Genomic DNA, 25,592 nt, shown 5'->3' on the forward strand with positions numbered 1-25,592 from the left:
TAATGAACAACTTTAGCAAAGTTGCAGGATATAAAATAAACTCACATAAATGATCAGCATTTCTTATATGTTACCAGCAAAGCCCACAAGCAAGAGATAGAGAAATACCATTTTAAAATAATTATAGATAATATAAAATATTTGGGAGTCCATCTGTCAAAGCAAAGCCAGAAACTATATGGACACAATTATAAAACACTTTTCACACAAATAAAGTTAGATCTAAACAATTAGAAGAATATCAAGTGCTCATGTGTATGCCAAATTAATATAATAAAAATGATAATTCTCCCTAAATTAATCTACTTATTCAGTGGCATATCAACTATACTGCCAAGAAATTACTTTATAGAGCTAGAAAAAATAACAAAATTCATCTGGAAGAACAAAAATTCATCTGAATTTCAAAGGAATTAGTGAAAAAAAATGCAAAGAAAAGTGATCTAGCTGTACCAGACTTAACATTATATTATAAAGTGGCAGTCTTCAAAACCATTTGGTACTGGCTAAAGAATGGAAAGTTGATCAGTATAATAGGTTAGGTTCCAAGATACAATAGTAAATGATTATAACAACAATCTAGTGTTTGATAAACTCAAAATTTTGGGATAAGAACTCAGTATTTGACAAAAAATTGCTGGGAAAACTGGAAATTAGCATGGCAGAAACTAGGCATTGACACCCTATAAGGTCAAAATAGGTTCATAATTAAGACATAAAAGGTGATACTATAACCAAATTAGAAGAATAAGGGATAATCTGCCTCTCAGATATATGGGGGAATTTATGGTTAAAGAAAAACTGGAGAATATTATGAAAGGCAAAATGAATAATTTTAATTACATTAAATTTTAAAAATTTGCACTAACAAAATCTAATGTAGCCAAGATTAGAAGGGAAGCAGAAAGCTGGGGAAAACATTTTATAGCCAGTGTTTCTAATAAAGGCCTCATTTCTAAACTGTATAGAGAATTGACTCAAATTTATAAGAATACAAGCCATTCTCCAATTGATAAATGGTCAAAGGATATGAACAGACAATTTTCACATGAAGAAATTAAAGAAATTTCTAGTCATGTGAAAAATACTCTAAATCACTATGTAAAAATTTTTCTGGTTATATATGTATATTAATTTTATAAAAAAACATTTCTTTATGAAAAATGTTGGGAGATAAAAATCAGAATAAAAGAGAAAAACCAGGAGGGTAGAAAAAAAAAAGTTAACATAGCATGTTTTGATTTGCTTTGTTTCCATAGTTCTCTCTCTGGATTCAGATAGTGTTTAATATTTAAAGTTTATTGGGATTGCCTTGAATTACTGAATCACTGAGAAGAACCAAGTCTTTCATAGGTGTTTATTGAATAATCTTTCTAATAGTATGTACAATGTGTTCCTGATTCTTCTTGTTTCTCTCAGCATCAGTGTGGGTAAGTCTTTCCAGGCCTTTCTGAAATCAGCTTTTTCATCATTTCTTATAGAACAATAATATTTCATTACTTTCGTATATCATAACTTAGTTAGTCATTCCCCATCTGATGGGCATCCATTCATTTTCTGTTTCCTTGCCACCACAAAAAGGCTGCTAAAAACATTTTTACATGTGTGGATCTCTTTTCCTCCTTTATGATCTCCTTGGGTATAGCCTCAGTAGAAAAACTGCTAGATATGCAGTTTTATAGCCTTAGAGCATACTTCCAAATTACTCTTCAGCAAAGCTTGGATCATTTCACAACATGATCAACAATGTATTATTAGTGTTCTAGTTTTCCCACATCCCCTCCAATATTTGTCATTATTTTTTCCTATCATCTTAGCCATTCTGAGAGGTGTGTAGTGATACCTCATAGTTGTCTTAATTTGCCTTTCTCGAATCAATACTGATTTAGAAATGCTCTAGAAGGAAAAAGGACCCACGTGTACAAAAATGTTTGTAGCAGTCCTTTTTGTGTGTCAAGGAACTGGAAAATTAGTGAATGCCCATCAACTGGGAAATAGTTGAATAAGTTATGATGTATAAAAGTGATGGAATATGATTATTATGTAAGAAATGATAAATAGGATGATTTTAGAAAGGCCCAGAAAGACTTACACGAACTGATGCTGAACGAAACAAGCAGAATCAGGAATACATTGTACGCAATAACAGTAAGATTATGTGATGATCAACTTTGATGACTCTTCAACAATGAGGTGATTCAAGACAATTCCAATAAATAGACTTATGATGGAAAGTGCCATCCACATCCAGAGAAAGAACTATGGAGATTAGATGTGTATTAAAGCATAGTATTTTCATCTTTTGTTGTTATTGATTGTTTTCTTGTTTTTTTTCTCATGTTTTCTTCCCCCTTTTGATTTGATTTTTTCTTGTGCAGTATGATAAATATGGAAATATATTTAGAATAACTGTCTATGTTTAACCTATGTTGAATTGCTTCCTGTCTTAAAGAAGGGGGGAATTTTGGAATTTTAAAAGGTTCTGGAAAGGTGAATGTTAAAAACTATTTTCATATGTATTTGGAAAAATAAAATACTATTTAAAAAAATAACACTTTAAAAATAGACTAGGTCAAATGGTAAAAGAAGCCCAAAGATCCAGTGGAAAAGAGCTCCTAAAAAGAAGAATTGACCATATAGAAAAATAGGCATAAAAATTCCCCAAAGGGAAAAAAAAAACTCCTTAAAAAGTGTAATTAGGCGAATGGAAAAGGAGGTCCTAAAGAAAATAATTGCTTAAAAGTTAGAATTGGGCAAGTGGAAGCTAACGACTCCATGACACAATAAGAAACAGTAAAATTAAAACAATGAAAAAATAGAAGAAAATGTGAAATGGCATTGGAAAGATTATTGACTTGGAAAATAGATTGAGAAGAAATAATTTAAGAATTATTGGATTACCTAAAAGCCATGAGCATTATCTTTCAAGGAATTTTTAAGGAAATCTGATCTGATATCCTAGAACAAGAGAGTAAAATAGAAATCTAAAGAACCCATTGATCATTACCTAAAAGAGATCTTAAAATTAAAACTCCCACGAATATTGTAGTCAAATTAAGGAGCTCTCAGGTCAAAGAGGAAATATTGCCGACAGCCAGAAGGAAATAATTCAAATATCATAGAGCCATAGTCAGGACAGTACAAGTTTCTTCCTATGCTGAAGGATCAGAAGACTTGGAATATAATCTTCTAGAGGGCAAAAGAACTGGCGTTAACATCAAGAATCACCTACCCAGCAAAAATGAGTATAATTCTTCAGGCAAAATTGGTTATTTAATGTAATTGAGAGAATTCTGTAATGCTGAAGAAACTGAGGCAAGATAGAGATTAGAGAGTATTTAATAATTTATTTAAAATTGAGAGATTTACTGGGACCAAATGGATCCATGGTTTGGTCCCAGGGCTGAATGAAACTAGTCTCCAAGAATCCAGCAAACAATGTGAGTTCTCAATGACATATATACAAACAGCTTAAACTCAAGGGGTAGACTGAAGCAGGGGTGGGCAGGGGCGGAGTCAGGATGCTGAGAGCAGGAATGGGACTCTGACAGGGTGGATCGAACCCCCTGAGATGGGATGGCATAATGGGGGGAGGAATCCTAGCGATGGGGAGAGGCATTTTGATAAGACGGTATCTGATATTCTGATAGCTTGGGATGGGGAGAGGCATTTTGATATTCTAAATATAAGATCTTTTATCCTTTCAAATATTCTGATTAAGAGAAAAGGGTAGTCTTGCAGGATTGAGCAGAACAATTATAAACTGAGGTAGAACAATTAGGGAAACTGAGTCAGGATAATCAAGGAAACTGAGTCAGGACAATAGAAGAGAATTGTGGCATAACAATTTAAGCATTCCTGATGAAAAGACAGAAGTTGAATAGAAATTTTGATTTTCAAATACAAGACTCAGAAAAAGCCTAAAAAGGTAAACATGAAAGAGAAATTTTAAGAGAGTCAATAAAATTAAACTGTTTGCATTTCTACATGAGAAGATGATAATTGTTACTCCTAGGAACTCTTATTATTATTAGGGTACTGAGGAGTATGCATAAGTGAATGGCATATGTGTGAGTTGACAATGGTGAGATATCAAGAAAATAAAATTAAAATGTGAAGAAAACAATGAATTGGGAGAGGGGGAAGGGAGAGCTTGGAAGGGATAAATTTAAATTAATATCACATAAAAGAGGCATGAACAAGAGTTTTTTACAATGGAGGAAGAAATGGGGAAGAGGGAGTGTCAGGCAATGCTTAAAGCTTATTCTCATCAGAATTAGTTCAAAAGGAATAATATACCCACTTAATTGAGTATAGAATTGTATCTTGCCTTTTGGGGAAGTAAGAGGAGAAAAAAATAAGAGTAGGAATGGGATGGGGAGGACTGATAGAAGGAAGGTAGGTTGAGGGAGGTAGCAGTCAGGGGGAAAAATCATTTTTGAAAAGGGACAAGGTGAAAGGAGATAGGGAGAAGAATAAATAGGGGGGGGAATGAAGGGAAATAATGATAACTATGAAGGTGAATGGGATAAATGCACCCATAAAAATGAAAGTGGATAGCAAAGTAGATCACATGATATATACATATGGATGATACTATAAGCAAATTTGAGGCAATCAGAATATTTTTATCTGTCATATTTATGGATAAGAAGAGAATTTATAAATTAAAAAGTGTTGGAGAATATTACAAGACATAAAACTGATCATTTTGATTAATTTAAATTAAAAAGCTTTTATACAAACAAAACTAATACAGCCAAGATGAAAAGGAATGTAGAAAACTGGGGAGTGGGGAAATTTATAACCAATTTATCTGGAAAAGATCTTATCTTTCAAATATATAGAGAACTAAGTAAAATTTATAAGAATATAAGTCATTCTTTACTTGATAAATGGTCAAAGGATATAAATAGTAAATTTTCAGTAAAAGAAATCAAAGCTATCTAAGGTTACATGAAAAATACTTTAAATCATTATAGATTAGATACAGGCAAATTAAAACAACTCTGAGATACCATCTCACACCTATCAGATTGGTGAATGTGACAGAAAAGAGAAATGACAAATGTTAGAAGGGATGTGGGAAAATTAGTTGTATATGATTATGATAAAATACTATTCTGCTACTAAGAAAAGACAATCAGGATGATTTCAGAAAAAACTAGAAAGACTTACATGAGTTTGAGGCTAAGTGAAATGAGCAGAAGCAGGAGAACATTGTACATAGTAGAGTTAATATTATATAACTGTGAATTAGTTAGCTATTCTCATTAATACAAAGATCCAAGACAATTCTGGACTTATTATGCCCATGACATTTTCATCTTTTTTTCCCCTCTTTCTCATGGTTTTCCTCACATTTTTCACAACATGATTAGTATAGAAATATGTTTAAAACATTGTACATGTATAACCTATATCATATTGCTTGCTGTTGTGGGAGATGGGGTGGGGCAAAGTTATTCCTAATAATTTCTTTTTTGGTTGTTAATTCACCTTTTTCATTTTTGATACTTTAGTTTTCTTGGTTCTTTCTTTTAAATCATCAGCTAATGGTTTTAATTTATCTATTTATAATTTGAGAGTGAAAGTCCATTTACATAATACCTCTCTGAAAGAGATAATTAATGAATCCTTCATGCCTACAAGAGAGTCATTTGATGAAAACCTGGGAAAAGAGAAATCCTGGGCTTTTGGCTTTCATTTTAGAATGAAGATGCACCATCAAAACCAATTTGGTACTGGCTAAGAAATAGAGTAGTTGATCAGTGGAATAGGTTAGGTTTATAGGACAAAATAGTCAGTGACTCTAATAATCTAGTATTTGATAAACCCAAAGTCCCCAGCTTTTGGGATAAGTATTCACTATTTGACAAAAACTGCTGGGAAAATTGGAAATTAGTATAGCAGAAACTAAACATTTACCCACATCTAACACTCTATACCAAGATAAGGTCAAAATGGGTTCACAATTTATACATAAAGAGTAATATTATAAGCAAATTAGAAGACAAAGGATAGTTTACCTCTCAAATCTGTGGAGAAGGAAGAAATTTGTGGCCAAAGAAGAATTGGAGTTCTTTATTGAATACAAAATAGATAATTTTGATTATATTTAGTTAAAGAGTTTTTGTACAAACAAAACCAATAAAGACAAGATTAGAAGGAAAGCAGTAAACTTGGAGGGGGGGGAAATCTATATCAAGGGTTCTGATAAAAGACCTCATTTCTAAAATATATAGAGAATTGACTCAAATTTGTAAGAATTCAAGCTATTCTCCAATTGATAAATGGTCAGAGTTTATGGACAATTTTCAGATGAAATTAAAACTATCTCTAGTCACTAAATGCTGCCCTAAATCACTATTGATCAAAGTAAGACAACTCTGAGGTACACCTCAGACACACCTCTGAGATTGGCTAAGATGACAAGAAAAGATAATGATGAATGTTGGAGGAGATGTGGGAAAACTGGAACACTGACACAATGTTGGTAGAATTGTGAAGTGATCTAACCAATCTGGAGAGCAATTTGGAATTATGGCCAAAGGGCTATCAAACTGTGCATACCCTTTGATCCAGCAGTGTTTCTATTGGACTTGTATCAGAAAAGAGATCTTAAAGGAGGGAATGGACCCACATGTGCAAAAAATGTTTGTGGCAGCCCTCTTTGTAGTACCAGAAACTGGAAACTGAGTGGATGCCCATTAATTGGAGAATGACTGAGTAAATTGTTGTATATGAATGTTATGGAATATTATTGTTCTGTAAGAAATGATCAGCAGGATGATTTCAGAAAGGCCTAGAGAGACTTACACGAACTGATGCTGAGTGAAATGAGCAAATCCAGAAGATCACTGTATAGGGCAACAGCAAGATTATGTGATGATCAACTTTGATGGCCATAGCTCTCTTCGACAATGAGATGATTCAGACCAGTTTCAATGATCTGGTGATGAAGAGAGCCATCTACACCCAGAGAGAGGAATGTGGGAACTGAGTATGGATCACAACATAGCATTTTCACTCTTTCTGTTGTTGTTTGCTTGCATTCTGCTTTCTTTCTCATTTTTTTCCTTTTTAATCTGATTTTTCTTGAATAGGATAATTGTGGAAATATGTATAGAAGAATTGCACATGTTTAACATAGATTACTTGCTGTCTAGGGCAGAGGGTGGGGAAAGGGAGGGAAAAAAATTGGAACACAAGATTTTGTAATGGTGAATATTGAAAATTATCCATGTATGTATTTTGGAAATAAAAAGCTTTAATTAAGAAAAGAGAGAATAAAGACATATAGTTTCAATTTTTTTTTCAGGTTTCTGAAAAAAAGAGTAAGACTTGAAGAAGAAACCAACATGGAGAGGAGTTGGCATCTCTATTATGTCACTATCCTTAGTTTACTACACTAAAGACTTTGGAGAATTTCCCCTTGGGTGAGATCTTGAATATTCTTTATATTGCTTGGTATATTTCCATTTCCATACCTTCTCAGTTTTCTCTTTCCCGGTTTGGATAAACTGATTCCTTTGCTTTTCATTACATGTGTTCTTTGCATAACTGGCATTAATGGACAGGAGTTGACTTTGGGTATGTAGCTTAGTCCCTCTTCCATTAAGAGATAGCAAAGTTCAGCTTGAACCTAGAAATTCTCTTCTCTATACTAACAATATTTAGGAAGAGGAGGAAGATAGATATAACTTTACCTTAGTAACCTCTCTCTAGGGAGAACAAAGTTACCAACCTCTGGCCCCTTTCCTGGCAAAAATCAATCTCCCTTGGATAAGAGTATGTGAAGTAGAAATATCTATTCATCCCTCTCTGAAAAACAATTCAAGACAGACCCACTATAATCTACATGACCAATACATACTACCCCTTGGATTAAAAAAAAAAAAAAAAAAAAAAAAGCTCCTAGTTTACTAATTTTGTATATTGGCTTGTTTTTTTTGTTTTTTGGTTTTGATTTAAACTTTATTAATCTCTGATTTGCTAGAGTTCTATTTTGGCACTTAATCAGCAATATTTAATTTCTTGGTTTCTTAGTTTTCTAAATTGCCTGCCCGGTTAATTTTTTTGTTTTAAAATGAGGGGATCATGGAATATTTTATCTGTTAGACCTATGTATAAAGAAAGAATTGATAGTCAAACATGTAATAGCATTACAAGACATAAAATGTTATATGAATTGATAAGAGAATAAAGTACACAGAACCAAGAAAACAATCTACACAATAACTACAGCAATGTAAATGGAAAGAACAACCAGAGATACTTAACAGTTAATATTGCAAAATTACAAAAAAACAAGCATGGTTTGAAAGAAAATATATGAGAAAACTCCTCTCACCCCCCACAAGTGTATATTGCTCATATTTTTAGATTTTTTTCAAAATATTGGTCATTTATATTGATTTTTATCCTCTCTATTTTTCTTCTTTTTTTTTAATCCAAAAAGTAGTATTTGTTACATGGGATGAATCTTGGGGAAAGGGAGAGGAATACTAAGGGAAATTACAATAATGGTTAATGATATAAAAATAAACAAAATACTTAAGAAAAAAGATCCAAAAAAGATTTATTTGTATGTAAATACAAATAAATAATATAATTATATGGATATCATTATATAAATATATAAATGAAACAATTATATTAATAAATATGAAATATAAAAACAAAAAACAAAATATATAAATAAAAACTTATTTTAAAGAAAGAGTTCATTGATAACTTTTGAAAAGAAGCTTCAGATTAGTGATAATACTAGAAATCAGGAGGTAAGTAAAATGCTAAATCATGGTTAATAATTGCTAAGATTTCAAAAATCTCTTAAAGTCAATTTTCTTCCTAGTCTGTTCTAATCACCCATCGTAAATTAGAGGAGCAAAGAAAGAAATTACTAAAGTCAATTTTCTTCCTAGTCTGTTCTAATCACCCATCATAAATCAGAGCAGCAAAGAAAGAAATTACTTGTTAGAGCTACAGATAGGAAAAGAGATCATAACCAAACAAAAAATAAAGATCACAGAAAGTAAAATGGATTAATTACATTAAAGTTTTTGCACAAACAAAACCAATACAACTCAAATTAGAAGAGAAGTAGGTTAATGGGGGGAAAAATTTCTGCACCAAGTTTCTCTGTCTCATTTCTAAGATATATAGGGAACTGATTCAAATTCATAAGAAAAAGAATTACTCCCCAATTGATAAATGATTACAGGATACAAAAAGGCTGTTTTCAGAGGAAGAAATCAGAAGTTATCAATTTTGTTCAATTGTGTCCAATACAATCCCTTTGGGGGTTTTCTTGGCAAAGATACTCATTTTACATCTGAGATGTAATTTATCAGGATCGCATAACTAGTAAGTGTTTGAGGGCAGATGTGAGCTCAGGAATGATTTATCCTGTCTACAGGCTCTGCACTCTATCCATTGTGCAACTCAGAGGCCAACTTACCAAGAGCCATATGAAAAATTCTCTAAATCTAAATAATAGAGAAATACCAATGAAAAACCTATATACTATCCACATCTACCTTATACCTATCAGAATGGTAAAATTGACAAAAAAGGGAAGATGATAAGTGCTGGAGGGAATGTGGGAAAACAGGTATATTAATGCATTGTTAGTAGAGCTGAGAACAAAATGTTATGCTAAAAAAAAAACATTGTTCTAGTTTTGCTCATTTATGTATCAATTCATACCTATCTTTCTAGGTTTCTTTGAATCCATCTCTTTCATAATTTCTTAGCATAATGGTATTTATTCCATTACACACATGCGTGCGCACACACACGAAACATAACTTGTTTAGCCATTTCTTATTTGATGGAAACTTTTATTTTCTAGTTCTTGATTACATCAAAAAGTGCTGCCATAAATATCTTCTTTATGTTTGTGTTCTTTCCCTTTAACTTTGATTTCTCTGGGGTAGGGGCAGATAGGGGGCGCAGTGGATAGAGCACCAGCCCTGAAGTCATGAGGCCCCGAGTTCAAATCTGATCTCAGACACTTAACACTTCCTAGCTGTGTGACCCTGGCCAAGTCACTTAACCCCAGCCTCAGAAAAAAAAATAATAAAAAATAAAAAAATTTAAAAAAGATTTCTCTGGGGTATAGGCTTAGTAGCAATATTGCTGAGTCAAAGAATATGTATAGTTCAGGTATAAAATCAAATTGCTTTCCAAAATGGCTAGACTAATTACAACTCCATCAGTACTTTGCCTCTCTTCCCATGTCTCCTCAAGGAATTTTCCTTTTCCTTTTTTTTTCTTCAGCATGCCCCCAGGAACCTGTGAGGAACCTCATTATCCTATAACAATCAGTTTTGCCAATCACACCTCATCAGGATTTTCTCCCCCTCTGATTGGAGGGTAGAAGGAACAGCTGCTCCCAAAATGTCCAAGCCAGACAACTCTCTTCATTTTCTACGCAACTGCATGATTTTAAACTTTTCCAACATGCACCTAATCAGATACTTTCTCTTTCCTCTTAGATCATCAACTCCTTTAGGGTAGGGACTGTTTTGTATTGGTGATCCCCATGCCTAGGCCATAAGAAGCACTTCCTAAATGTTTATTAACTGGCTGATGACTCACTTTTTTTTATTATCTTTCTCATATGTGTAAGGTAGAACCTTAGTTAAAGCAAGTCACCATCAAATATAATTTCTGTGCATGTGTTCAATAGTGTGTGACTTCAAGAATCAGTCTGGGTGTTCTTTCAAACAGTGCGGAGTGTATTCCTTGCATGTTAGAGGAGTCGGGATTTGATGGTCCACTTTTTTGTCAGGGAACTTCCATCACTGCAGTAAGCAGACTGTCCTCAGAAGCACAGCCACTGCTGCTCTCCAGGATGGTATTCAAAGATGTAGCAGCCTGCTAAAATTCTATAGGTTTCCTAAAGGCTACTGCAACTGTGAGGGGCCACCTAGTGGTTCTCTTTAATAGCCAATCACTTCATTACCACAATTTAATTGCACTTTATTTTTAATGACCAATTGGAGAAAAAGAGGGAAGAATCAGAGGGGAGAAGAGAGAAGGGAGTTGGAAAAAGTGAAGTAGGAGGAGAATGAATGACCTTCCAAGACTGGGATGAGAAGAAGCGTTAATGTATGGACAGAGATGACTAAGAATAGTTAGACAAAGTGATAGCTTTTAGAGAATAGGGTTACGTAATTACACTAGTAGTAAGAAAAGGAAGCAACTCCTTTACAAAGTAATGAAAAGTGGGTGAATAAATTATGATTTATTCCTGTCTTACTGTGAATCTTGGCAAGGTACTTAACCTCTACTGCATCAGTTTCTTCATCTGTAAGATGACAAACAGCACCTATCTCATATGGTGGTTGTGGTAATATGCCACAACACTCTCTTCCCACTTATAAGGGGGATTCCTTAGTCAATTTGTTGATTATTTGTTATCAGCCTGTGGCAGGCATCTGAGAGGCACCTACATCATCCCTATTTCGGCTCCTGTAGGTGGGTCTGTTTTTGCTGTTTGCCTTATTTGTCTTTAAAGGATATTGTCCCTTCTGTTATGCTGCTTTTGACTACCTTGAAATATATAAATTTCCCCTAATAAATATATTGGGGCTTAGCACTTCTGTTTGCTTTAAATAGAGTGGGAATAATGGGCTAATCCACTGGGTCACATATACACCCTTTAAGTTAATATTGGAAGTTGCATTTTATCTGAGTTGTGCCATTTTTATTGTCGTCCTGGTTTGACAATTCTCTCAGTGTCAATTCCTCCAAGTCTTCTGACTTTCTTCAAATTTGTCATATTGGTTATTCCTTATGCTATGATTTCTTTGTCAGTGAAAACACATTCTCAGATTTTTGCTTTGAGAAGTGCTGCTAGGAATAGTTTGGCATTTCTGAGCCATATTTTTTCCTTGAAATATATGACTTCATAATAGGATAGCTGAGCCAAAGTGTCTGGACAACTTAGTAATTTTTCTTACACATTTCCAAATTGTTTCCCACATAAATCCAGATAAATAAACCCGTTTCTAGATACATCCCAGGATCTATATCGCTAAATGTTTCTGTCTTTTATCATCATTTAAAATGTCTTAGCTGGGGCAGCTACATGGCTCAGCAGATAGAGCACCTGCCCTGTGACTTCAGTCACTTGACCCTTCCTGGCTGTGTGACCCCCAGCAAGTTTGCTGTCTTCAAAAGTAAAAATATGTATTTAATTTTAAAAATTAAATTAAAATTTGATGGCTATAAGTTGAAATCTCATATTTTACTGCTATTTAGAGCACTTTCCCATGTAGGGAATGCTAATTTACAAATGGTAGTAGTTTTTAGAAGTTGTTCATACCCTGGTGCACTTACTGAGCAGTGACTTTTAGGCTTATGAATTTGCGTCACTTCTCTACATATTTTGTATGGAAGATCTTTTGTTTTGTAACTTTGTTGTTGTTAGAATTAAAAATCACTCATTAAGCCCTTATTCTGCCCTAGGCGAGCTTTTGATTATGTTCCTACAAAATCTCTTAAATTTTCAAAACCTTTGCCCCTGGTATTGGCTCCCTCCCTCTTTTGTTTGCCGGAGTTTTAGCAAAGCATTTTACAAACTCTCTCAGCCGCATTAACGTGCCGCAGGTTCTATTCTATGGGACACTTAGTGTAGCCCTGTAATACCTAACTGCCTCTTCCCAGGGATTACAGCCGCCCGAGAGGAGCTCAGGCCAGAGGCAGAGCTGCTTGTGGAGCCGCAAGCACTTAACTTACTCGGACCAACTACCGCGCCGCGGAGGCGCCTGCGCCGGAAAACCTCCCACCACCACCCCCGCTGTGACGTTTCCAAGCCCCCAAACCTGGCTGCGCCTCCGCTGCTCGCTCTGGGAATGACGGCGGGCCCGTGGGGATCTCCGCCGGCTCCGTCCCTCATTCACGGGGGTCGCCTCTCCGGGGCGTGAGAGCAACGGAGTTTGGCGCCGCGATCCCGGTTCGGCCGTCAGGAGGCGCTGCGGGACAGCCGCGGAGCCCCCGGCGCGCATCCTTCTCAGCGCGGTCCCTGGGGTCCCTGCTCGGCGGCGGCTCCGGGGACGCGAACTCCGTCCCCCGCAGCTGGGGGGAGGCTGAGGTTGGGGAGGCCTGAGCGCAAGGCCCGAACTTCGGTAGGGGACGGCCGGAGCAGGCCGAGCGCAGCATCTCTCCTCCGCTGTGCGGAGCAGGGGCGGAGCTCCGCGGGGAGCCTCAGGAGCGCTCATCATCCCGCTCCGCCCGGGAGGTCCGGCTGTGAGCCCGTTATCTTTCCCCGATTCCTCCTCCTCCAATCTGCTCCTGCCGAGGGGACTCCCACCCGGGCTGGGACCCTTAGCGTCACCCTTTCCTCCCACGCTCTCCAGTCAGTGGCCAAGCATCTCCTCAAGCACCTGCTCCTCAGCCCTGACACCCGCCGCCCTGAAGTGGGCCCCCAGCCACGCAGAGCTGGACCGTTACCGGAGCGCTGGGACTTCAGCCCCTCCCACTCCCGGCTCTTCTCCAGCCAGCCATCCCCACTAATCGAGCAAAACTACGCGTGACCATGTCACCCCCCACTCTGAACTAAAAGGCGGCTTCCAGAATTAAAGCACAATTCCTCGGTTCCATTTAAAGCTCCGCCCCTTCTATCTTTCTAGTCTTCTTACTCCTTCCAGCCTCCCTCAGACACAGGCGGGAGCCCCGTGTCACGCTGTTCCTCTCCTGAGACTCTCAGATTGTTTCTGTCCCTTGGAGCGGAGACAGTCTCCGTCCTCTCTAAGCCTGACTTTCCCGGCTTCTCTGCCACGTCTCCACCTCTCGTACGAGGCCTCTCCGTAAAGCGGGCGCCCTTCCTCCGCGGAAATCTCACACCTCCATCCACATCTGGCTTGGTCCTGGTTGTTTGCACACTGACTTTCCCGGAACACTCCGAGCTCCTTGAGGGCAGAGATGGCCTTTGCATCGCCAATATTTAGCACCGTGCCGGTGGCACTTAACAAATACTATGGATTTGGTCAGAGTTCTGAAGCCTTTTCCAGTCTCCTCTCCAAGCGAGACACGGGTCTTCTGCCAAAAGGAGCTTCCTAAAGCACGCGTTTGATGCTATCTTTGCTTTACTTAAAATTTTTAGTGGCTCTTTATTTCCTGTGGGATGAAATACAAACTCCTGAGTTTGACATTTAAAGTCCCTCACAGAATTTGTGTAACATCGATCTCCTCCATGCATTCTAAGTTTCAACAAAACTGTCTGACATTCCCCAGGCTCCGCTGTCCATCTGTCTCCTATGTCATCTGTCTCAGAATCTTTAACATGGTTCAAGACCCAGCTTAGGCAGCCTCATCCTGTGGAAAGCTCTTCCCCACTCCCTCTCTAGTATTCTCTCTGTTTTCATGATAAATTTATGTCAGTTTAAATGTATTATCTTTTCGTAGAATGTAAACACCTCGAGAGTGTTTTTCTTTTATCTTTGTAGTATTTAATACAGTGCCGTATACATCATTGTTGAATGAACGTGGTATAAGATAGAAAGAAATTGGTGATCGAGGTTTCTGGAAAGTAGCAGTGTGTGTGTGTGTGTGTGTGTGTGTGTGTGTGTGTGTGTGTGTGTGTGTGTGTCTGTGTCTGTGTCTGTGAGTGTGTGTGTGTAGAGGGTTGGGCAAGGAGATTGCCAGATGAGACAAAAGATTGTATAAAAGAGCATTTGAGATTGAGACAAGGGATCTGTGATCAAATTCCAGCTTTGCTACATCCTCTGTGATCTTGGGAGAATTATTTAATCTCTCTCAGCTTGTTTTCTCATCTATTAAGTGAAGACATTGGAGTAAATGGCTTTTAAGGACCTTCCAACTGTATGGAATGGAGTGAGATAAGGTGAAGAACTTACAGGAATGTATGAATTCTTTTTCTGTATCTATTTTCATTATTTCTGTGTTTCCCCTACAACCTGTATAATATGTGCAGGCTCATATTTACTTGAGCGTTGGCCAGCAATAAACATATTTACTTAACTTGAGCTGATGACATTTATCAGTATTTGACATTTATTGATATTAGTCTATTATTAGCTGGACCATTACCTGCTTGATTAAGCCTGAAGGCCTGAATTTCTGTTCCCTAGAAATCAGGAGATTTCAGGGAAACAAATCTACCATTCCAATCTTTCCAAATAGCAATAAACAATTAGATACCTCCCCCTCCCCTTCTCAATGCTCTCTTACTTGTGATGTAATTTCTGGTATAAAAGCTATGTATCTTTAATACTTCTTCAGCCCTCCTACCTCGAGCTTTCTCTTTCTTATCTCATGATGGGCGGCTTATCCTCCGGAGGTTTTCAATAAACAACTTTTCTGCTTTTTACTGAAGGATCTCTGAGTAGTCATTTTGGGTAAGGGTCTTCTACATCCCTCACACGTCTCTTAATTCTGTGATTCTAAAATTATATGCCTACATTGAACTAGCCTGTGATCACTTATAACTAAGTATTATTCTCCTGACTCCCCCTACTGGGGCCTCAGTACTTTGATGAGAGATCTTGAACTGAGCGCTACCTCCTGTGGATTCCTTGACTGTGGTAGTTAGGATCTTTGTAAATAAATGGGTTCATACACTGAAACTTATGCTTATTTTTTTTAAAAGAGCTACAGCTCCATTCTCAACCTTTCATATAGACTTAAAAACGCAATTAAGCTGAGTTCTCTAAAGTTATTTGATTTTTCTTTGAATCTGATTGGGGCTTGATATTTCAGCATTTTTCTGAATCCAGATACTGTTATTTCTGTGGTTACTCTCTCTCTGCCGGTGCACATCACAGACAATTCACATCTGGTGCAATGGAGCCGCAGAGTGGTTAGAGCTATGTCATGGGAGTCTGGGAGAACTGGGTTCAAATATTGTCTCTGATAATTACTAGCTGTGTGATTGTGGCCAAGTCTGTAGCCTCATCTCTAGAATACAGATAATTTCACCTGTAGTGGATTATTATAATAGCATTTGTAGAACACTTTGAAGATTTTAAAATGTATCCGAAGGTAAACTATTATTAATGCACATGTCTTGCCATAAACTAAACAGCTGTGATGTGTTAGGCTTTAGAGACCCTAACTATAATTTTAGCTTAAATTAAACAGATAGAAACAAAACTGAGTAAAAAAGAAATCATAGATATTCCCACCCTTTATAGAAGTGGATTTCTGGGAGTATGGCACATTGCATGTATTTTTAGAATTTTTGATGTATTAATTAGTTTTGCTGATTTTTTCCTTATTTTTCCTTTAAAATATTATTTATTAAAGGGGATAAGTGTGGAAAAGGGAGGGTGGGGGATACTGGGAGAAATTTTGGTGATGCTAAAAAAAAGATATCAATAACAATTAATTTTTTTGAAGTCAAAAAGAGTAGTAAAAGATAGTATCCCTAAAGGAACCACTCAGAGGACAAAAGGCAAACAGGAGCAAAATAAAGCTACCATACAAAAAGAGTCATGAAACCATAGATAGAGAACTGAAGGGATTTAGATGTTATTTAATACAATCTTCTTAATTTATAGGTGAAGAAATAGAGACATAAAGAGGTTAGTTAAAGGTTACATAGGTGTAAATGGAAATGACAAAACTTTAACTTACACCTTATGATTTCCAATTCAACACCATTGTATTACATTCTAGCGAAGGATTTTGTGAGAATTGGGTTGATCATGTAGGTTAGGTATGTTCACATGATTCTTGTCTGGATGTGGGTCAAAGAGAAAGAAGCATGAGGAAGTATCTCTAGAATATCTTCTAGAAAGCAACCACTGTTCTCCAAGAGAGATTCCTGCCAAGAGAGCAAGAGGTTGGGGCCAAAAACTTTCCTCAGAGCTAGGGTACCAGGCTAGGATTATCTGTCCACTTCCTTAAATATTGTTAGTCTAAGGGAAGTTGTTTTTAGGGTCAAAATGAGTTCCTGATTGCCACTCCATTATCAGGGAAAGAGTGCCCCAAGACAAGCTATATGTGCTAGGTTTTATTTTCTTCTCATCAAATATCAATTTCACAAAGAACACTGGTACTGAATACCAAATAAGCACACTTATTTAAATCAACAGAAAACAGAAATGAGAGGTGGGGGGAGAAAAAGAGGAGAGGAGGGAGAAAAGGAGAGTAAGAGAGAGAGGAAGAGAGAGGGGGGGGGAGAAAGAGAAAGAGAAAGAGAGAGAGAGAGAGAGAGAGAGAGAGAGAGAGAGAGAGAGAGAGAGAGAGAGAGAGAGAGAGAGAGAGAGAGAGAGAGAGAGAGAGAGAGAGAAAGAGAGAGAGAGAGAGAGAGAGAGAGAGAGGATCAGTTTCACTTCTCACCCAAAGGGAAATTCCACCAGTGTGGGGAAAGTCTTATACAAATGGACTATGAATCATCATTATTCATTGCTGGGTGGTGGCAGAGGGAGTAAACTGTTGCCCTAAAGGGTTTGGTTAAAGAGAAGTTTCCCTCCCCGGCCCTGGTTGCCTACAGAATGCAAACTGAGGAATTTTGCTAGTTCTTCCAGTTTAGTTAGGCCTGTTGGCACATTATAGTTCCATTTTTACAAACCAATCATTTCTCTCTAAATGCAAGCTTCTTGTTTTCTTCCTACATGCAGATTTGTTCTTTGATTTCCAACTGGATTTTTTCCTGAAAGAGCCAGCTTAATTCTCATCTACCTCAACAAGGTAACATCCAGGGTTTCAGAAAAAACCTGGAAGGGAAATAGGGTGGAATGGGGGGACATCCAGATAATACAAAAGAAATCTGCTCTAGGTGAAGATAAAGATGCAGATGAAAAGGAATGGAAAATAGCAGGGGACCACAGGGGATGCCAGAAGAAAGGTAGCTCCCAGAGAAGATAAAGGGGAACTAAAGGCAGAAGGGAAGCTTAAGGAGAATGACCTTGACTTGTCTCAGCCCCATTTATCCTGGTCTTTTAAATGTTACCCCATAGAAGATGTGAAGAGCCATGTTAACAACCAAGTGTCCTTGCATTAATCATACCTAAGCTTGAACAGTTTACCTGAAAAACTTTGAGGAAGTGGCACTTGCAGCTTACCCTTACTGTTCCCATGATAACACTAGGCTTGGAACATATAAACAAGATCTTAGAGCCATCCGAGAAATAAATGTTGGCTTATGGCACCATACTAAAATGGCCAAGGAAAAATGAAGTTGAAACTGTTGGGTTAGATGGAGCCTTGGAATTAGTTAATTAGGAAGATATTTTGAATGTTATAGTAGGTAGGGGGCAGGAACAGATATGTGTGGGAGAAATGGAAAGGGGATAACCATATCATCTTAGTTATGAAAAATCGTTGGACTCTTAGAATTGTCCTAGACAATTTTTTGTTTTATTTTGTTTTTTGGGGGGAGGCAATTGGGATTAAGTGACTTGCCCAGGGTACACTAGAGAGGTTCAGGTACTTCAAAGCAGTATCCAAGAAGTTATATGAATTTAAGCTCTGGATTTCCAAATATGGACTGAAAAATGGGCCTTCTTGTGTTTTGTTATTTGCAAATAAAGACGGAGAGAAATGAATAAATGAATGAATGAAAAAGCATTCATTAAGCACTTACTATGTGTTAAGAGCTGGGAATACAAATACAAAAAAGTAAAATAGTCCCTGCTCTCCAAGAGCTTATATTCCTCAAATAGAGGAAGATAGCAGCCATGGAGGGGTGTTTTGTTCAGAGAAGCCACAATAATAGTTAGAAAGATGGGAAGGGGCATGAAGATGACCATCAAGGAGCAGATTGGTGGGGCTGGCTAGTTCCAGAGGTCACTTCTTAGTCAGGGATCCAGAGCAGATTTAAGTCTGCTCAGAAGTGGAGACTAGATCAAAAGACCATGGTCGAGAGGACTTCAGTGGCCTTCACAGGAAGCCAAGCCACATTGTGGGGGTTTCTGGGTCAATCTTGATGCTTCTGGGTAGAGGTAAAAGGAGACTGTCAACAGGTAGGCTCTCCTTGTTTTCCCTTTGCCTCTCCCTGTTTTGTTTTGAAATGCCAGCCATTCACTGAAAGTGTTGCCAGTCTTCCATCAGTTCCAAATTCTTTCCCTCTTTCCAGCCTCTCCCTAATAGATTAAGAAGGCAACAATCCGATAGCTATTATATTTGTGAAGTCATGCAAAACATATTCCATATTAGCATTTGAAATAAAAAAGCAGAAAAAAAGTAAAAAAAGAAAAAAGCTTCAATCAGCATTCGAAGTTCATCAGTTCTAATTTTTTTTTGTTGTTGTTGATTATATAGGGTTCTCTAAGTATGTCAGCATAACTTTGCAAAGAATGATAATTTTGTTTCCTTGTTACCTATCCTTTTTCCTTCAACTTTTTCTTGTATTATTGCTATAACTAACATTTTCAAGTAAAACATTAAATAATCATGGTGATAATGGGCATTCTCTCTTCATCTCTGATCTTATTAGGAAGGCTTCTTATTTATCTCCATTACAGATAATGCTTTCTCTTGGTTTTAGATAGATACTATTATCAGTATAAGAAAAGTTCTACATGAGCAGAATGCTCTGAGAAATTCTGATCTCATCATGGGCTTCATAAGGCTTTCTGAGGCTCTTCCTTGTGTGAACCTGGAGATCTACTTGATTGAAGCAGACCAGATCCAGGCCCAGCCTTGATGGGCTCTTGATGGAAACACTCTGGAAGGGAATCCTACAAACCTGTGAATTTTGATGTGGTTTGGGTTTTCATTTCTTCTTCATCTGTAGAGGCTGCAGAGTGGGAGGTATAAAATCACATCTCTTCCAGAGGAATCATCAAGGCTCTAGTCAGCAACAGGATAAGGGGCCTTGGATTAAATTCAAGAAATGAGATTTGACAATGGAAGATTTTTTTTTTTAACAGGAGTTTGGGATGTATGCTCTGAAATGATAAAGTTGCTGAGGCTGATTGACTTATTTTTTTCCTATGCTGGCCAAGTAGGCAAGCCAAGAAGCTGTTTTTGGTGAAACAAAAACAACAAATCGAATCTGAGTGGAAGGCCTGAAGATGGCAGTTCTTAGTAATAATTTACCAATTAATTCACTAAATTAAATTTACTTAATAAAAGTGTCTCCCCAATGCAAGGGAGCTTTTGCTCCTGGACCAGAAACAGTTTAATGTAGTTGCTAAATATTGTCGAGAGATCTATAAGCTGGACGCTAGTATTTCCTTACAGCAGCTTCAGGTGGAGTCTACAGAATCCATCACCTTTGTAACAACTTCAGACATAATTTAAAAATAGCCGCCCAGCATGGCTTTCATACTATAAAGGTTAATGATGAAGAAATTGCCTCAAAACAGCAAAAAACCTTTCTAGGTTTTCCTTTGTGGAAAATTATTTAAGCACCTGCTCTGTGAGAAAGATGATAGAAATTTCAAGAGATTTCTTAGAGAAACACCTGAAAAACCTTCCAGGAAGTCAAGCAGCAATTTCAGTTTGGAAATCCTAGAGTTCAGCCATGGGTGGTACAATCCAATTTACTCCATCAGGTCGGCCAATCACCACCTAGTTTTGAGGAACGAGGCATCAGGAAAATTCCTTTCCTTTAACTATTCCATTGAGAGGGAATTCAGGATAATAAACACAGGAGACTGTGTTTGATGGTAGATTGCAACCCAGACTAAGGAATGACGGGTTTTAGGATCTGCACAATCCCAGTCATGGAATGGCTCATCGAATGTTTTCCACAACACCTTCCTAGAGCATAGAAGACAGCAACAGTGTAGGGAGATTCAGGCTAGACAATCTGATCTTTAATCCAGAAAAGACTGAGTTGCTCCTTGACTGAGAGCTGCCCATATCAGGAGATCCTTTCTCAAATGTTGCCTACAACTGCCTAGCTTATATTTGCCATCTGATTTTCCTGTCATAAAAGGTTTGAGTAATTTAGATGTTAATCAACTAAGAATCCCTACTGCCAAGGAGTATATCAAAATGTATTGCCGTCAAATAGAGATCTCTACAAACTGGAGCTTTAACATGCTCTTCTTCTTCTGAATAATTGCCATCCTAAGAGAACATACAAATATTCTTTCAAAAGTCAGTCAAATTCAGCAACTGCAGAGCAAAGTGGAAAGCTGGCTAAACTTCATGTCTAACCTGGCGTGGGACTTTGCTATCAAGGAAGTACCTTCAAAGAGTACCAAATTCAAGACTTGATCCTACTGCCAGTGGACCCATCAGTGGCCGCTGTTTATCCCAAATGAAACAAGATGTTGGGTGATATTTTTCAAAGCATCTCAGGCTGCTGCCTCCAAAGGGGTCCTGATAATATCTCCAGAGGCCCTCTCAGAACCACTCATGGATCTCCATCACAGACTGGAAAGATTCAGAGAACTTCATGTATATTCCATTGATTAGGAACTGAGAAATCACCAGATGTTTGAGGCCAAATAGACACCACCTGTACAAATTAAAGAGATCAAAGAAAAAGCTTTGTGTGACTATGAATTTCTTTTTTTTTCTTTTTCATATTTTTAAAAAGTTTTTTCAATTTTCAAAACATATGCCTATATAATTTTTCAACAATGACCCTTGCATAGCCTTGTGTTTCAGATTTTTCCCTCCTTTCTCCCACTCTCTCCCCTAGATGGCAAGTAATGCAATATATGTTATACATGTTAAAATATGTTAAAACCCATATGTGTAAACATACTTATACAATTCTCTTGTTGAACAAGAAAAATCAGATCAAAAAAAGAAAGTAAATGAATAAGGAAACAAAATGCCAGCAAACAACAACAAAAAGAGTGAAAATGCTATGTTGTGGTCCACACTCACTTCCCATAGTCCTTTCTCTGGGTATAAATGGCTCTCGTCATCACAAAATCATTGGAACTGGCCTGCATTATCTCATTGTTCATTAGGATTGATCGTTGTATACTCTTGCTGTTCCTATGTACAGTGATCATCTCAGTTCATGTCAGTCTCTCCAGGTCTCTCTGAAATCCTCCTGCAGGTTATATTTCTTTAGAACAATAATATTCCATAACATTCACGTACCACAATTTATTCAACCATTCTCCAACTGATGGGCATCCACTCAATTTCAGTTTCTGGCCACTACAAAGAGGACTGCCACAAAAATTCTTGCACATGCAAGTCCCTTTCCCTGCTTTAAAATCTCTTTGGGATATCAGCCCAGTAGTAACACTGCTGGATTAAAGGATATGCACAGTTTGATAACTTTTGAGCATATGAACTTCTTACCAGTTGAGACAGCACCGAGAGGAAGCATGGGGCAGAGTTGACCAACCTGGAGTACACAATTTGTGTGAACTTACGGGCAAGTCCTAATATGCCTCTGAAATCTTCAAATTCTCTGCTCCTGACACAGGGAGACATGGAGCTACTGGTGAGATATGGAACCAATGAGCAGAAGGCCCAGCGACATCTTCCTTTACTGGAGGGGAAGATCTGCTCGTGCTTTGCTATGGCTGAGCCCCAGGTTACTTCATTGGCTGCCCCCAATATTGAATCTTCAAGAGAGGAGAACAGAGTCTACATCAGAAGTGGTCATCAGTGATGGATATCAGGAATCCTGGATCCCCATTGCCAGCTCTATGTGTTTATGAGAAAAACAAACACAGATGCCCCATGTCACCAACAACAATCAGTACTCTCAGGGCCCATGGGTACCCCAGGGGTGAAAATCCTCAGACCACTAAGCTTGTATGGACTGGAAGACCTACCAGGTGGCCATGGGAAGTTCCTACTGGGGAATGTGCAGGTACCTAAGGACCACATGGTCTTGGGCTTTGGCTGAGTCTTTAAAATCACCCAGGACTAGCTTGGCCTCAGGAATGCTGGCTTTCATGAAAGCATGGGTGAAAACGCAAGTGGCCTTTGGGAAACTTCTGGCAAAGTAGGTCACAGTTTAGACAATATTGCCAAATCCCAGGCTGATATTGCTCAGGCAAGACTGCTTGTTTTGAAAGCTGCCCACCTCGTGGATGGAGCAGGAACCAAGGCAGTTAGCCGTGATCAAAATGGTAGCTCTGATCATGGGCCTAGAAATGACAAGACCAAACTATTCAGGCTCTTGAAGCTGCAGGACTGAACAATGATTCTCCCCTGGTCCAGAGTGAAAATATACTTTGGTTAGCCAACAGACCTGATAGGGTTCCACAGGACCCTAGTAGCAAACACCGAGTTAAACCGTTAGCCATTAGATTGCTGAACTGCAGCACAAGGAATGCTGTGGGAGGAATTAGAAAGTTTGGGGATTAAGAATGATGTAATTCAAAGAGACTTCGGTGACTTGGAGTGGTACCTCTTTCAATATGTTAGATCTTAGGAATAATCATTGTGGTTTTTTTGTTGTTTGTCCATCTTCTGGAAGATTATCAAGGAGGTGATAAGATGATAATACAAGTGAATTGTATTTAAGTGCAGGAATTCTGTAAAGTTACCAGCCTTACTTTCTCCTTCAGAGTCATCAGGGTCCAATGGCTGTAGTGACTGCATTAGTACTCTGGATATCTTAGAATCAGCAGGAGTCAGGATAAGCAAAAGTCTTTATTTTTGGTCTTTTGGGGATTAGATATAGGAATCTCCACACCTCCTTTCTCTCTCTCCACAGCCAAAGAATGAATCTGCTTGTCCTACTCCACCCTCTGATCTCTCTCACCCTTCCCTGTCCACACCCACAGATCGAGCCAGCACTGCATAGTTGAGCTGGGTCATCCTCCAAGCATATGTTAATAGAGTATTGTCCAATTGGTAATTAGCCTCTAGTGCTCCGTTATCTAAATGCATCTGCTGAGTTCTAGTGGCAAGATATACCTAATTAAAAAAAAAAAAATCAATCTGGTATCAGAAAATCTTTGGCCAAAACAGAAACAATTGCTATTTACATTGAATCTGAACAATTCAGGGCCCCCCAGAAACCGACCAAACGGAGCTTGTTTTGGGACCTACTATTGGTCAATCAATGAGAGTCAAAGTGAGTCAGGTTTAAGATATGGTCTAAGCTTGTAAATCCCAAGATCTCTTTGGAGGTTTCAGTGGTCAAAATTTATATTCCTTTGCACAGAGGGAAGAGAAAGGAAAGAAAAGAGACCATCTTCTGCCTCATTTCTTACCCAGCTATCATACTGATGGGTATTGTTTCAGTTAAATTGAAACCAGTTGAAGCCTTAGCTTATTAATTAACTAATTTACTTATTTTTATTTGTGAGGCAATTGGGTTTAAGCGATTTGCCCAGAATCACATAGCTAAGAAGTATTAAATGTCTGAGACCAGATGAACTGGGGCCCTCCTTACTCCAAGGCCAATACTCTATTCTCTGTGCCATCTAGCTGCCTAAGATCTTAGCTTAAAAAGGCCAAGGTCTCAAAATGCATCCAGTTACTCTGATCTACAGCTGGCCATTGGACCCAGATGGCTCTGGTGACTTTGTACAGCCCTTCCTCACTTAAACCCAATTCATTTGCATGTCTTGGTATCATGTTCCTGATGCTCTTCTGAGAAGGAAGGATGAATACATTCAAATCAGGCTGTGTTTAAACTTAGGTCTTCCTCATTCTAGACCCAGAATATTCTCTACTGCACTATCTAGTTTTCTCAACAGAGATAGGTTTTATTTTGTTTTTTGAAGTAGTATTTTATTTTTTTTCCAATTACATATAAAGATAGTTTTCAAAACTGATGCTGAGTGAAATGAGCAGGACCAGGAGATCGTTGTACACTTCAACAACAATACTTTATGACGATCAATTCTGATGGACGTGGCCATCTTCAACAATGAGATGAATCAAATCAGTTCCAATAGAGCAGTAATGAACTGAACCAGCTACACCCAGGAAAAGAACTCCAGGAGATGATTATGAAGCACTACATATCCCTCTAATTTTGTCCGCCTGCATTTTGGTTTTCCTTCACAGGCTAAATGTACACTATTTCAAAGTCCGATTCTTTTTGTACAGCAAAACAACTGTTTGGACATGTATACATATAGTGTATTTAATTTATACTCTAACATATTTGACATGTATTGGTCAACCTGCCATCTGGGGGTGGGGGAAGGAGGGGAAAAATTAGAACATTGGCAATTGTCAATGTTGTAAAATTACCCATGCATATATATGGTAAATAAAAACTATTAAATATATATATATATATATATATGTATATATATATATATATATAAAAGATAGTTTTCAAGATTCATTTTTTAAGTTCCAAAATTTTTCTCCCTCCCTCTCTTTCATCCTCTTTGCCCAATTTAGCAAGTGATATGATATAGGTTACATATTTCCACATTAAGTGATCTTGTGAAAGAAGAAACAGAACAAAAGGGAAAACCCACAAAAAAAAAAGATGAAAACATTATGCTTCCATTGCATTCAGATTCCATAGTTCTTTCTCTGAATATGGATAACATTTTCCACCATGAATATTTTGGAATTGTCTTTTATCATTGCATTTCTGAAAAGAGCTAAGTCTATCACAGTTGATTATCACACAATCTTGGTTCTGTTACTTCGGCATTCAGATTTTTCTGAAGTCTGCCTATTCATTATTTCTTATAGAATAATAATATTCCATTATATTCATATACTTGTTTAGCCATGTCCTAATTGATAGGTATCCCCTCAATTTC

General features: G+C 37.6%; 1 long non-coding RNA gene and 3 pseudogenes across 1 annotated transcript in view; all 4 read left to right on the plus strand.

The window, feature by feature from the left end:
• LOC141565722 (uncharacterized) overlaps window positions 1-25,592 on the plus strand; it is a 59,940-nt gene that overhangs the window by 13,332 nt on the left and 21,016 nt on the right. The window contains exons 2-3 of the long non-coding RNA XR_012489101.1: window positions 7,322-7,439; window positions 17,598-17,667. This is a non-coding gene — a long non-coding RNA (uncharacterized LOC141565722). The remainder of the gene's footprint in view (window positions 1-7,321; window positions 7,440-17,597; window positions 17,668-25,592) is intronic.
• On the plus strand, window positions 18,834-20,701 carry LOC141552184 (acyl-CoA dehydrogenase family member 10-like; annotated as a pseudogene).
• Window positions 20,616-21,581, plus strand: LOC141552185 (acyl-CoA dehydrogenase family member 10 pseudogene; annotated as a pseudogene).
• On the plus strand, window positions 22,205-23,335 carry LOC141565718 (acyl-CoA dehydrogenase family member 10 pseudogene; annotated as a pseudogene).

The sequence above is a fragment of the Sminthopsis crassicaudata genome, chromosome 1 (genome assembly GCF_048593235.1).
Source record: "Sminthopsis crassicaudata isolate SCR6 chromosome 1, ASM4859323v1, whole genome shotgun sequence".
Lineage (NCBI taxonomy): Eukaryota > Metazoa > Chordata > Mammalia > Dasyuromorphia > Dasyuridae > Sminthopsis > Sminthopsis crassicaudata.